The following is a 12,421-nucleotide window of genomic DNA, read 5'->3' on the forward strand; positions in this document are numbered from 1 at the left end:
CCTGCCAAAACCGTAACCTCCTATCCTAGTTCAAATGTCAAAATTGTAACCTCTTTTCTTTTTATTTACAAAAAGCCCTTACATAAATTAAGTGATAAACAAATAACCACTTACATACTCTAAATATGTGTAATGATATTTTTATTATAAGATGCATAAATCTATTTAAATTATATGAGAAATATTTATTTATTTTTAGGGACGTTACATATATAGTAGTGTAGTATTATCTATAAAAGCTGATTGGTTGGTTTTGTTGGGTACAACATAACATATAATATAATGAGAATTTCATCAAATTATCTTTTTTCTCTAAGAAGATAATATGCTTCAGTTATAAATCCTAACTACATTTTAGATCGTAAAAGAAAAAGACACTATATATTTAAAAAAATTAATAATAATTCGATGAAAAAGAAAAAGAAAGAGAGACAATAAAAAACAAAATATTACAAAATAAGAAGCATATGTTAATCAACATTTTGTTTAAAAGAATCAGAATTTAAAAGGATCATGGAAAAAAATGGTTGGACTCGATATATGCTAATCAACATTTTGTTGGAGTCTGCTTTGATATGCAATCTAAATTTTCTCAACTGATCATAGAATTGGAATTCATGTGATTTTTTTTTTCTTATTTGTGTTAATTGATTTAGCTTTGCTTTATTTTTTTTGTTTATTTTGTTTGCTTTTGCGCAGTTGAGAATACCAGGTCCCGGACCTCACTTGATGTAAGTTATATGCTCCGGTCTGGCCATGTCTACTTTGACCAACGGTGGCTTCAGCCCTCATCACACACTCATCTACACCATCAATGCCTTTTTTAGTCTTGACATTGGCTCGTTTTTCGAGTAGCTTGGTTCCAACCTGGGTTCTTTCGCCGACTCACCCGGTTCTAAGCTAGCGGACTATATCCACCATCATTTCTACTATATCTTAATTTTGGGTGTTCCTTTGTGTGTTTTCTACTCCTGGTAGTCCAAAATTTACTTTAAAGGCGGATTCTTGTTTCAACTTCCGAGATGAGTTTTACATATTAACAACGAAAATAGTTAAATACTTTAGAATTTTGATCACTGATTCTTTTTATTGGGGGTTTAAGTAGTAAATTTAGATCATATTGGGGTTGTTTATTTAATTTTTATGCAGATTGTTTTTTAGTTAAAAAAATACAGCAGTAGTTTTCTGAATTCTTTTTGAATCAGTTTGCTATCTTATCATGTAGGTTCCCCTTTCAAGATGGCAATGCTTTTCACTGGTGTCTACGAGTTTCTTATCATATTTTTTCTAGATCATTTGTTTGAGATACAATTCAGACATTTTTTTTCTTTTTCAATTATATATGGCAATTGCCAAGACAAGTAGAATTTGTGTTTGACAAAATATTTGTAAATTTCTTGCCATTATGCTGATGATGAATAGAATATTCAAATTCTCTTGTTTGTAGCTTTGGAGGAAAAGAGAATAAACACTAGGTATGTTGAAATGATGGTTCCTTTAATAAATTATGGTTTTATCATCCATACATGCACCACTTATTGCAACTTGATAAGCTATCCCATGAAGTTTGTTAGCAAAACCTAAGTTTTTTTTGTATATTTTTGAATTACAAAAAAAAAAAAATCCCTCATTAATTGGGACTTCCACAACAACTATAGCCCCTAATACGACTCTGTTCTTTCTTGTTAACATAAATCAATACAAAAAAAATTGAAGAGCATCTAATTTCTAATTAGGGATTAGAAAGTTGTTACGAGAAACTAACATCCTTCTTTTAAAATTATCCAAATTGAGAATGCGACTTACCTCAAACGAAGCAAAATCAGACGAAGGAGAGCATAACTCCGGCAAATGCAGAAAACCGATCAAAAGCGCAACCAACCTTATGCACGCCACACTCTCCAATCAGCGTACAAAAAGAGAGAGGGTTTGTTCACAGTAAAAGGGAAAGGGGCTAGCTGGGGAAGAGAGATGGTCTAACCGTAGAGAAAGAGAAAGTTGGGTGACTATGAGGGAGGTTCAATCGAAGAGGAAAGAGAACAACACGCAAAATAAGGGGAGGTTCAGTTTTTTGTAAACTTTTAAATCATAGACCTCTATTTGCAAATTGGACAAACGACATATTTTTTTTCCGTACTTTTCCCCCTTTTTATATAATATTGTAATAGTTATATATAATTTTTACTTGGATAGTGCGAAAAATTGCCTCAAGTCAAATGAAAATTATACCTTTAATGTTTGCAAGTTTGATTAACACTACAAAAAAATATAGCCTTTGGGTACAATTAGTTAAGGACAATATAATTATATTGTCCTTAAATAGTATTCTCAAATTAATACTGAAGACAAATGTTTATATGGTCTCCAATACCTTTAAAAAATAAAATAGGGGACAATTTTGTTCTCCTGTGTATTTAGGTAAAATATAATTAATTTCTGGAATAAAATAGGGACAAACAATTTTGAAGCGGGAAAACTGAAAAGAGGGGAAAATAGTTAAGAGTAGAGATACGAGAGCCAAAAATATTAGGGTTAGCTTGATTCCAAATAGATTTGTTAAAAAGAGAAAAGAATGGAGGAAGTAGCGGCTTTGCCGTCAAGAACATTTGGAATCACAGAACGTCCGATTCTAACGCATTAGCTACCTCGCCTTCTGTACCAAATTCAATGCCTCCTGCACTATTTTCTAATATTTTAAACTCAAAGTACTGGTAATCCTACTCTACTCTTCTCTTTTCATATCCTATCATCTCCTCTTGTTTTCAATTTTATCTCGTTTTTTTCTAGAAGATATTATTTTGGGAAATTTGTGCAAGGAGAAAAGCCCTAGGAATAAGAGCGATTAGAAATCACTTTTTATTAGGTATGGTCCCCTCTTCCCTCCTTTCCTTCGCATAAGATGGTCAGTCCTTCTCCTCTGTTCATGGTTTGCAGTCTCAGTCCCTAGCTGGTCATTGTTCTGAATCTAGCCATGGTCTCATGTGTTTTTCGCGGTTCCCTGGTGAAGTCTTATTTCTAGCCATGTCTTTGGTATTTATGTTCTTACTGTAACTCTACATTATTAAAATTTTGGAAATTTGGAATCTTATATGATTTTTATTTTTATGATCAGTGAACTGAATATGTAATTTATCCTCTAAATTTGAATCTCTAGATTAAAATAATCACTTTTTGTTTTGATTTTGGTGTTATGTTGGGATACAAATCTTAATTGGTTTTTGACTTGTCCTTAATATGATTTTCTTTTTGAGTTCTTATCTCTTAAATTACTTGAACTGTACAAACATGTTAACTTGCTAAATGTTGATGCTTAAATTTTGTGTTTTTTTTTTTTTTTTTTTTTTTTGTAAATTTGGGCTCAGTTTTGGCACAACTGTGTAATTTGGATAACTTAAGGTCTTAACATGTAGTAGATAATGTGTCATACTAACATGTTTTCTATTATTAATTATTATTTATTTATTTACATAATTCTTATCATCATAAGAAAAATCAACAACTATCAATCAATCAATTTAATCTAGGGAGAATTACAAAACTAACACTTTTCAAGGGGTAGTTTACATTTCTAGCTCCTTTTAAAAAACTAATAAAACTAACACATTTCAACAAGTAACTTCCAAGTTTACCCTCGTTTTCTTCCTTAACATAACTGTGTGTCTTTGTCTTTCCCCCTCTCTCTCTCTTTCTCGCGCTCTCTCTTTCTAAAGAACAGAACAATCTACAGAACGACTACGAATACTACAACAATCAATCCAACCCACAGTTCATACAACAAAATTTCTACAATCATATAAGTTTTTCATTGGTTTTTAGTTTCATTGAAAAGATTTAAAGCTTAGTCCATTCATCGCTAAGATCTAGCAGGTTGTTTCTCTACAACCCAATGTATATTGTTTCTCTTCATTTTTCATATTTTTACTGATTGTGCGAACCCCAAAAACAGTGGCATTGTTGTCTGAAAATACATTTTGGTTGGAATATCAGTTTCAGACATTTTTTCCCGACAGTGTTGATATCTGTCGATTTCTATCGATATCTGACAGATATCGACACTGTAGATATCTGTAGATATGTGTTGTCGATATCTGTAGATATCTACAATATTTGTCGATATCGACAAATATCTACAGATATCGACAACACATATCTACAGATATCTACAAATATCTACATATATCTACAAATATCTACAGATATCGACAAATATCTATAGATATCGACACTGTCGGGGAAAAATCTAAAACTGATATTCCAACCAAAATGCATTTTCAGATAACAATGCCACTATTTTTGGGGTTCGCACAACCAGGAAAAACATGAAAAAGGAAGAGAAACAATATATATTGGGACGAGATTGCCGGAAAAAGGGTCGCCTTCTTCCTCCTCTTCCGTTCGTTGTTCGCCTTCTTCTCCTACTCTTCTTATCGCCGCCATTCGCTTCTCCTTCTTTCTCCTCGCCGTTCGCTTCTCCTCCTCTTCCTATCGCCGCCTTTCGCTTCTCCACCTCTTTGAATGTGCCGCTGTTGCTTCTCGTTCTACCTCCTCTTCCTATCGCAGCGTTTGATACGTTAGAGATATGAAGTTCTGTTTCGGAATAATGAGGGCAAATTTGGAAGTTACTTATTGAAATGTGTTAGTTTTGGTTAGTTTTTTAAAAGGAGCTAGAAATGTAAACTACCCTCTTGAAAAGTGTTATTTTTGTAATTCTCCCTTTAATCTATTTGGGGGTAACAATTGGATATAAGTTATATATATTATTATATCTTTTTTTTTTTATGAACAAGTAAATATTTATTAATAACTTAATCATGCTATAGTATAGGAAATTTTAAATTTACTTTTATCATTTTAAACCGTATATAAACTTTTAACAAAATCGAAAAAAATCAATTAAAGTCCTTTTTATTTATAAAATCTTTTAAACTAATTTAAAACTTTTAATTTACTTTTAAAAACATTAAATTGAATTTAATAGTATATTTAAGATCATAATTAATTAATACTCCAAAAATCTATATCGAATAATTTTAGACACGGACATGACAAATTAAATTCAAAACAACTAGTTATCTTAAGACCTAGAGCATGATTACCTGAAGAAATGATTTAATTTAAAACAACTACTTCAAATCAATAGTGAAATATACAAAATAGAGCAGTATGTTTCACTTTGGATACCAAAGTCTGTATTCCTCTTAGTTCAAGACAGGGGGTGCTATACGCAAAATTCGAAGGTAGGGTTGATGGACGACAATTTCTTATTCTAAGTAGGGAAGGTTTTCATATGCATGCATTTCATAGCCCCAACGAAGCTAATCTAATGCTTAGCGGGAAACATTGAAATTCAATTTCATTTAGAAATCGCAACAACAACTCTCTTTCCGTTACAAATCCTGAATTTTTACTAGGGAGATCATAACAGACAAGACCCGATCCCAGGTTGATCTCCTTACGTCTGATAGTTCTATGTTATCCAATAGTCCACCCAACTACTATCATCCAATACCCAATTTATTCTTCGAAGATAATGATTTAACAGTTAGGGCTGGAGAGACTTGAGAAAACATAAATAAAACCTTAATCAGCCAAACTAACCTGGTTGGCGATCAATTTTGGCGTAGATCAGCGGCTATGGGAGCAGCGTGGAGCAGCGGGGGTGGAGGCTGGCTGAGTTCTAGTCAGTGGCAGGCAGAACTCTATGCGGGATTTCTTTCGTTTGAGAAAGAGGTTGATTCTGGGAATATGAAAACTAAGGTGGGTGGGAATAATACGATAGAAATTATAAAGGGTGGATTTGAGTTTTATTTAAGAAAATGTTTACAATTAATTTTTTTATTTTTATGTTAGTTATTTTTTTCTTTCATCGTATTAAAAATAATTATAAAGAACACTTTTATAATTTTTTTTATGTCAATTAAGCCAACGGTATTGAATAATATTAAAAATAATTATTAGTGTCCAATAAAAAATATAAATTAAAATTAAAAGATTATAGAGTAATTATAAAAGATACACAAATAGATAAAACATTGTTGAATTTTTAAAGATGGACCAAATAAAAGGGTATTGAAATTAAAAAAAAAAATACCTAAACACTTTTTGAAGACACAAAATTTAATCGGTTTTTAACTTTTAAAAAATACCGACGCTTTTTTTTAAATATGTAGTTAAATTTTTAAAAATGTCATCACAATAATTAAAAGCGTCATTAAACTATAATAAAAGGCAACGCAAATTAACAAGCGTGTCTGAATTTTAAATACGGGGACAAAAAATAAAAAATATATTTAAATAAAAAATACGGAGGCACTTTTTCACGACGTAAATTCTAAACTGTCTTTAATTTAATAAAAAAGATGATGTTTTTTTTTCAAAGTGTAGTTACTTTTTTTAGAAAGTCAATGTATAATAAAAAGTTTCGTTAAGTGATAATATAGACGACACAAATACATAAGCATGACTAAAATTTAAAATATGAAGACATATGCTAAAAAGCGTTGCTAAAAAAGTATCCTCACTACAAATAAAATGACTTTTGAGCCCAAATGATTAGAGACAAAATATAAATTTTGTCTTTAATTATAGTTTTAAAATTAATACAGGAGACAATTATTTTTATTGTCTCCGATTAGTTTTTAATCTAGTAAAGGGGACAAATTTAATTAATAGAGATTATATTGTATTTTTATATATAAATTCATTAAAATTTGGGGACAAAATCTAATTGATTTTGTCTAACTCTTTCCTCCACATTCATCTCCCACTCCGCCCTTCTCTCTCTCTCTCTCTCTCGTTCTTAGTTCCCCTCGTTGCCAGCCGACACACTGCTCCATACATAACGAGCCACCACTTATTCATTATCTCTTCCATTTGCCTTCCTCTCCCTTTTGTTTCCCCAAATTTTATCGATGAATTCAATATCAAGGGTAGATTTACGATATTGAACAACGAATTTGGAGACTGGATCCATCAGATCTCATGAATTTTCAAGGTTAGGTCTTACTTTATTTTTTTACTTTCGTGAAAATCTCAATGTTGTGTATATCGACCTTCAATTTAACCAAATCTATAATTGAAAATACTTGATTTATTCCTCTGCTGTAATAGCTTCAACTTGGATGTTAATGCACTGATCTCACTATGAAATTCTAAATAAAACCCATTAGTTAACAAAGAAAGGAGCAAAGAACAAACTGCAGTCGAGTCTTTCTCCTTCTACTTCGGGTTTCTATTGATTATATGCGCATTGTCTCTGTTTTATTGTTGTTGTGTTTCAATGACAGATATGACAAATTGTATAGAGGAGGAAATCTCGTTTCATACCTTTGAAAATGATTGTACGCTACTAAAAAAATCGATATTGCAAAGAGAAGTTAGAGGCTAAATTATGGAGATAATATCTTTGACCAGGTTCTATTAATTCATATCCTTTTTACTTTCTTTCAAACTTCGTTGTTCTTACCTGGGATATTTGAAGTCATTTTTATATTTCTTTGGTTTCTGATGGATATTTTCGCAATCTGTCATTTTCTGTTTGGGTATTATCATTAATGTTACTGGTTCTCATTCATGTTCCTGTAATTAAAGCAAATATAGGATATGTTATTATACCCAAAATTAATTAAAGCAACTATTTCTCAAGTTTATTAGGTTATTGGCTTCATATTGTTCACATATTCTAAGCTTATGCTTTTACTTGTAAGTTGTGTTCATATTTCTCAATTTATTTTAATTATAATGCATTTTTTTTATTACTTTTAGCTTATACTACGCAAGCATTTCTTTCCCAAAAAAATAAGTATGCATTTCTATGGACAAGCTTTTGAGTGGAGATTAATTATCAAGTTCTTTACCTAATGAGCTTTGTTATTATTAAGTTTAAAGTAACTCCAAGTAGAATATAATGAACTTTCAGGTCCAATACCAAATTCATGTAGTTTGAGTAGTATGGTACATCACTATGTGGATATTTCTGTTATTACCTTATTGTTCTTTAAACAATGGGATAGGTCTGAATATCGAGTTGCTCTGGTCGGTTTGCAGCTATACTATGCATATCGACTTCAGCAAATCTTGTATCGGTAATGGCAAATACCATAAAATGCATAACATAAGTGCATCAATTGGTTTAAGTGATCCAGCTGTTGCAACTGGAATTTTTCTACCTAATTTATGAATCTAAACAACCTGTTGTTGAGTCTGATGCACTTGATGATCACTTGGTGAATGCTTGGATAGCAAACCTTGGGGGATGACAGTTTATTAGGAAACAACGCACCTGCAATGAGCAGGGTAAGTAATTTTTCATTGAACTTGAAGTTGGAAAATGATATAAAAGAAATAAAAAAGCAAATGTTTAGAAGTCCTCTGTATACTATTTAAAAGCAAACTCATCTATAACAACTCAATCTTTAAAGAATAGTCGGTGATTAAGCTTGTATGATTTATGCTCTTTTTCTTTCTGTCGGAGATGCACAATTAAGCTGATATGTCTTCCTTTGGTTCTTCCTATAGTAGTGATTTCAGTTTGCCTTGTCAGTTTTGGTAAGTCTTTCTTAGCTTTATTTTTCTTTTTCCTTTCTTATGAATATGACAATATACATAGATTTGGTATTATTTTACGTTGTAATGATTCTAGATCATTTGATTGCGTTAATTGACTTTCATTCTAGGTTTGATAATAATTAAATTTGATATTTGAGGTTTGATAATGTGTACATTCACATATGGGGTGGAGAAGAAAACTTACGGATTTTATCGCAATCGTCAAAAGTTTGACGATTTGCGGTGGCAATTTTTTTTTTTATTATTATTATTTATTTATTTATTTCAGCTTCGTTCGGAAAAAAATCCCGAACCGTTGCTTATCTCGGCCGAGTAGCGGGCTGGGCGGCAGCGCCCAGCGGCGGGCTGGGCGCAGTGCCCAGCGGCGTGCTGGGCGCCAGCGCCCAGCTCGCGGCGAGCAGTGGCCTGCTCGCCGAGCTGGGCGGCAGTGCCCAGCTCGGCGAGCAGGGCACTGCTCGGCGAGCTGGGTCTCCTGGGGCCTTTTTTTTTTTAATTTTCTTTTAAACCTGAAAACTTAAAAATACAAAATAAAACAAAATAAAATAAAATAAAATAAAACTAAACAACTAAAAAAAATATTTATTTTTTTTTTAAACGAACACTTTTAAAATTGTAACAAAAGAAATGACTCTAATCCGAATGTTCGAAATGGTCTGAATAATGAAGATCGGATTGCAGCTGCTCTTCTGCGGATTTGGATTTCAAAAAAGTATATGTTTCATTGTTTTTTTTGTGTGTTTTTTATACATTTTATGGTTTTTTCGAGCGGTGGCCCGGTTCGTTGCATCGAAAGCACTTAAACGGAGCCGGTTTGGTGTACGGGTTGTTGCCCTTAGGAGGGGCGGCTGTCCTAAAGGGTCACACATCTCCGCTAGGTGATTTTCCTCCACTCAAGACTTTAGTGCCACTTGAACTAGTGCCACCTTTTTCCTTGTCCACTCCTTTGGACTCTTCTCCCTCCTCACATGCTTCCTCAATCCTCGGCCTCTGGTACCCATCACGTGCTTTAACATTCAATTGAGACTCGTCCTTCAAAGCTAGATTCCTTGCGTCTTGAATCCGGATTACCATTTATGTCCCAATTCGGTCTTGAATGTTATACCGTAGCCCCTCTAGATACCTTGAAGTCTTTTGGCTTTCGGTTTTCGACAAGTTAGCCCGTGTCGAAAGCCTTAAGAACTCCGACGTATACTCGTGCACGCTTCTAGCCCCTTGTGAGCTATTCTGGTAGGAGCTGTAGACATACTGCTCGTAGTCGGGTGGCAAAAACCATTCTCTCATCATCGATTTCATCCCCCGCCAATACCTAATCGGTTCCCTTCCTCCTCTTCTCCTCTCTTCCTTCACATTATCCCACCATACCGAGGCCCCCCTTTCAATCTTCCAGTATGCCCGCATAGTCGAAGAACCTCTCCACCTCAAGCAACCAATCAAGGAACCCCTCAATACCGAGTTCCCCTCCAAATGAAGGTAGATCAACTTTCAATTTAAAAGCATCGTCTCCATACCCAACCTTTCCATTCGTTCCGTCCCTATATCCGCCCCTATCAATGGCATGACCCCCATACAGATCATTCATCCCATAATTTCCCCTTCCGTGACCACCTACATCATCATCATTCAAAATATCCACATTCCCGGCACGCACATGCACGAGACTAACAACATCATTCACATGTATATCATTCCTATGCCTATCATTCAAAGCATCATCATCCATTCTAATCCACATATTTCTAGCAATCTTAGGCATATCAAAATCGTCAAATAGATCTCCATCGCTATCACTATCAACATTCCTAATGTTCATGGGATTAGTTCATCTTACCTCCTGATGGCGTAAACGGCTAGGTAGAGCTTATGAAATATATATTATGATAAGTTCGTTATGACTATGGATATGATCTTCCTAAATGCTCTATCTCTACTAGACGCTACTACTTAGAGGCAAGTGTACCCCGTCGTATCAAGTAATAATCTGGTTAAGACCGGGTATCGAATCCACAAGATTTATAACTACAAGTATTAAACGACTCGGTTTTATACGTTATCTAAGCGATGAATACTTTATTTAATTTTTATTTTTGTTTTTGTTAGTGCAAACCAAACTAAGAGTGCGGGGTTGCACGGCCTTCCGCGTTATTAAAATGACGCTTATTCCAAGGGCGTCGCAAAAGAAAACAAAAACAAAAATAAAGATGGAAAAAAATAGACCCTTGAAGGTCAGGTCCTACGCGAGGCGTGTCCAGGGGGCGCCCCGCGTAGGAGGGGCAGTTTAATCCATTTTTGGCCAGAGACTCAAATACGCGGGGCACACATAGAGGGACGCCCCGCGTGTTCCGAGCTCTGGGCCTTTTGATCTGGGACAAGGTGGGGGCACGTGGGGCGTAAAAGGGATACGCCCCGCGCGAACGTTATTAACTCACGCAAAAACAGAAATAACGAGCATGGAAATGGAAAAGAAACGCAGCTACGCGGGGCGTACTGGTGTGTACGCTCCGCGTGGTTTTTTTTTTTGGATTAAAATGAGATTTGTTTTTCCGGTGATTTTTATTTAAAAGAAACGAAATTGGAAAAGAAAATGCGGGAAATAAAAATTGGGGAAGAAAACTCCCTTATTCGAGCTTGGGTTGCCTCCCAAGAAGCGCTACGTTATAGTCGGTGAGCTCGACTTAGCATTTCCTCCTAGGTGTATGCTTCCATTCGCGTTGGAAATGCAAATTCTTGAATAAACAATCCGTACCTACAAAACAGATTGTTAGCTTCAAAAAAATTTAACAAAAACCAAAAACTATATTTACAGAAATTATTGAAGAGTTTAGTTTGCTCCCTCTTTGACTCCTTAGGTAGTTCAAAAAGAGTGAAATATTCCGAGGTAGAAGGAACCGCCAACTCTTCTAACTTTGGATTTATTTCCATGGGTCCGCACACAACCGGCTCATCGATGTCCGTTTCCTCGCAACTGAGACAACCTTTATTATTTGGAGAATCTTCTTGAGAAAACTCAATTAACTCGAGCTTTCCATTTTGACCAACCAGATTGGTATCTCGAATTGATTTGTCCGCGGTTGAATCGATACGAGACTTCAATCTAGCGATTTGATTTCCCAAATCCCAACAAAATGCCTCAGTGTTATATAATCTCACATGAATATCTTTAAGCATAGAGATTACCACATCGAATTGTGAGGTTGATGGTTGGTGCGAACATTCGTCATCCATGAGGTCGTCCCATAGACAACGACTATGAGGCATCATACCATGAAACAAATCATTAGTAACAACACGAAACAAAATAAATTATTCACACAAAAAGAAAGTAATATTTACAAATGCTTAAACTAACAATAAAACGTTTTTGTCTAATATTGCAAGAAATTATAAATCCCCGGCAACGGCGCCAAAAACTTGATGTTGGTTTCGTCTAGTGGTGTAAATATGAAATGTATGTTATGATAAGTGCGTTACGACTATGGATGTGATCTTTCTAAGTGCTCTATCTTTACTAGACGTCACTACTTAGGGGCAAGTGTACCCCGTCGTATCAAGTAATAATCCGGTTAAGACCGGGTATCGAATCCACGGGATTTATAACTTCAAGTATTAAACGACTCGGTTTTATACGTTATTTAAGCTGTGAATACTTTGGGGTTGATATAGGGACCAACTACAAACTACTCCTAACTACGGGTGAGGCAAATTTATATGACGTAACTCTTAAGAAGTGATACGGTTGGCGATAAGTTATAACTATGACAAATAACGACTCCTAATACGTATACGGTTAATGTTTTGCTCCTGCAAAGACGACTACGTGTAGTTCGACCGACCCGTGAAGTACTTAGACTACGTG

This window comes from Euphorbia lathyris, chromosome 1 (genome assembly GCF_963576675.1).
Source record: "Euphorbia lathyris chromosome 1, ddEupLath1.1, whole genome shotgun sequence".
NCBI lineage: Eukaryota > Viridiplantae > Streptophyta > Magnoliopsida > Malpighiales > Euphorbiaceae > Euphorbia > Euphorbia lathyris.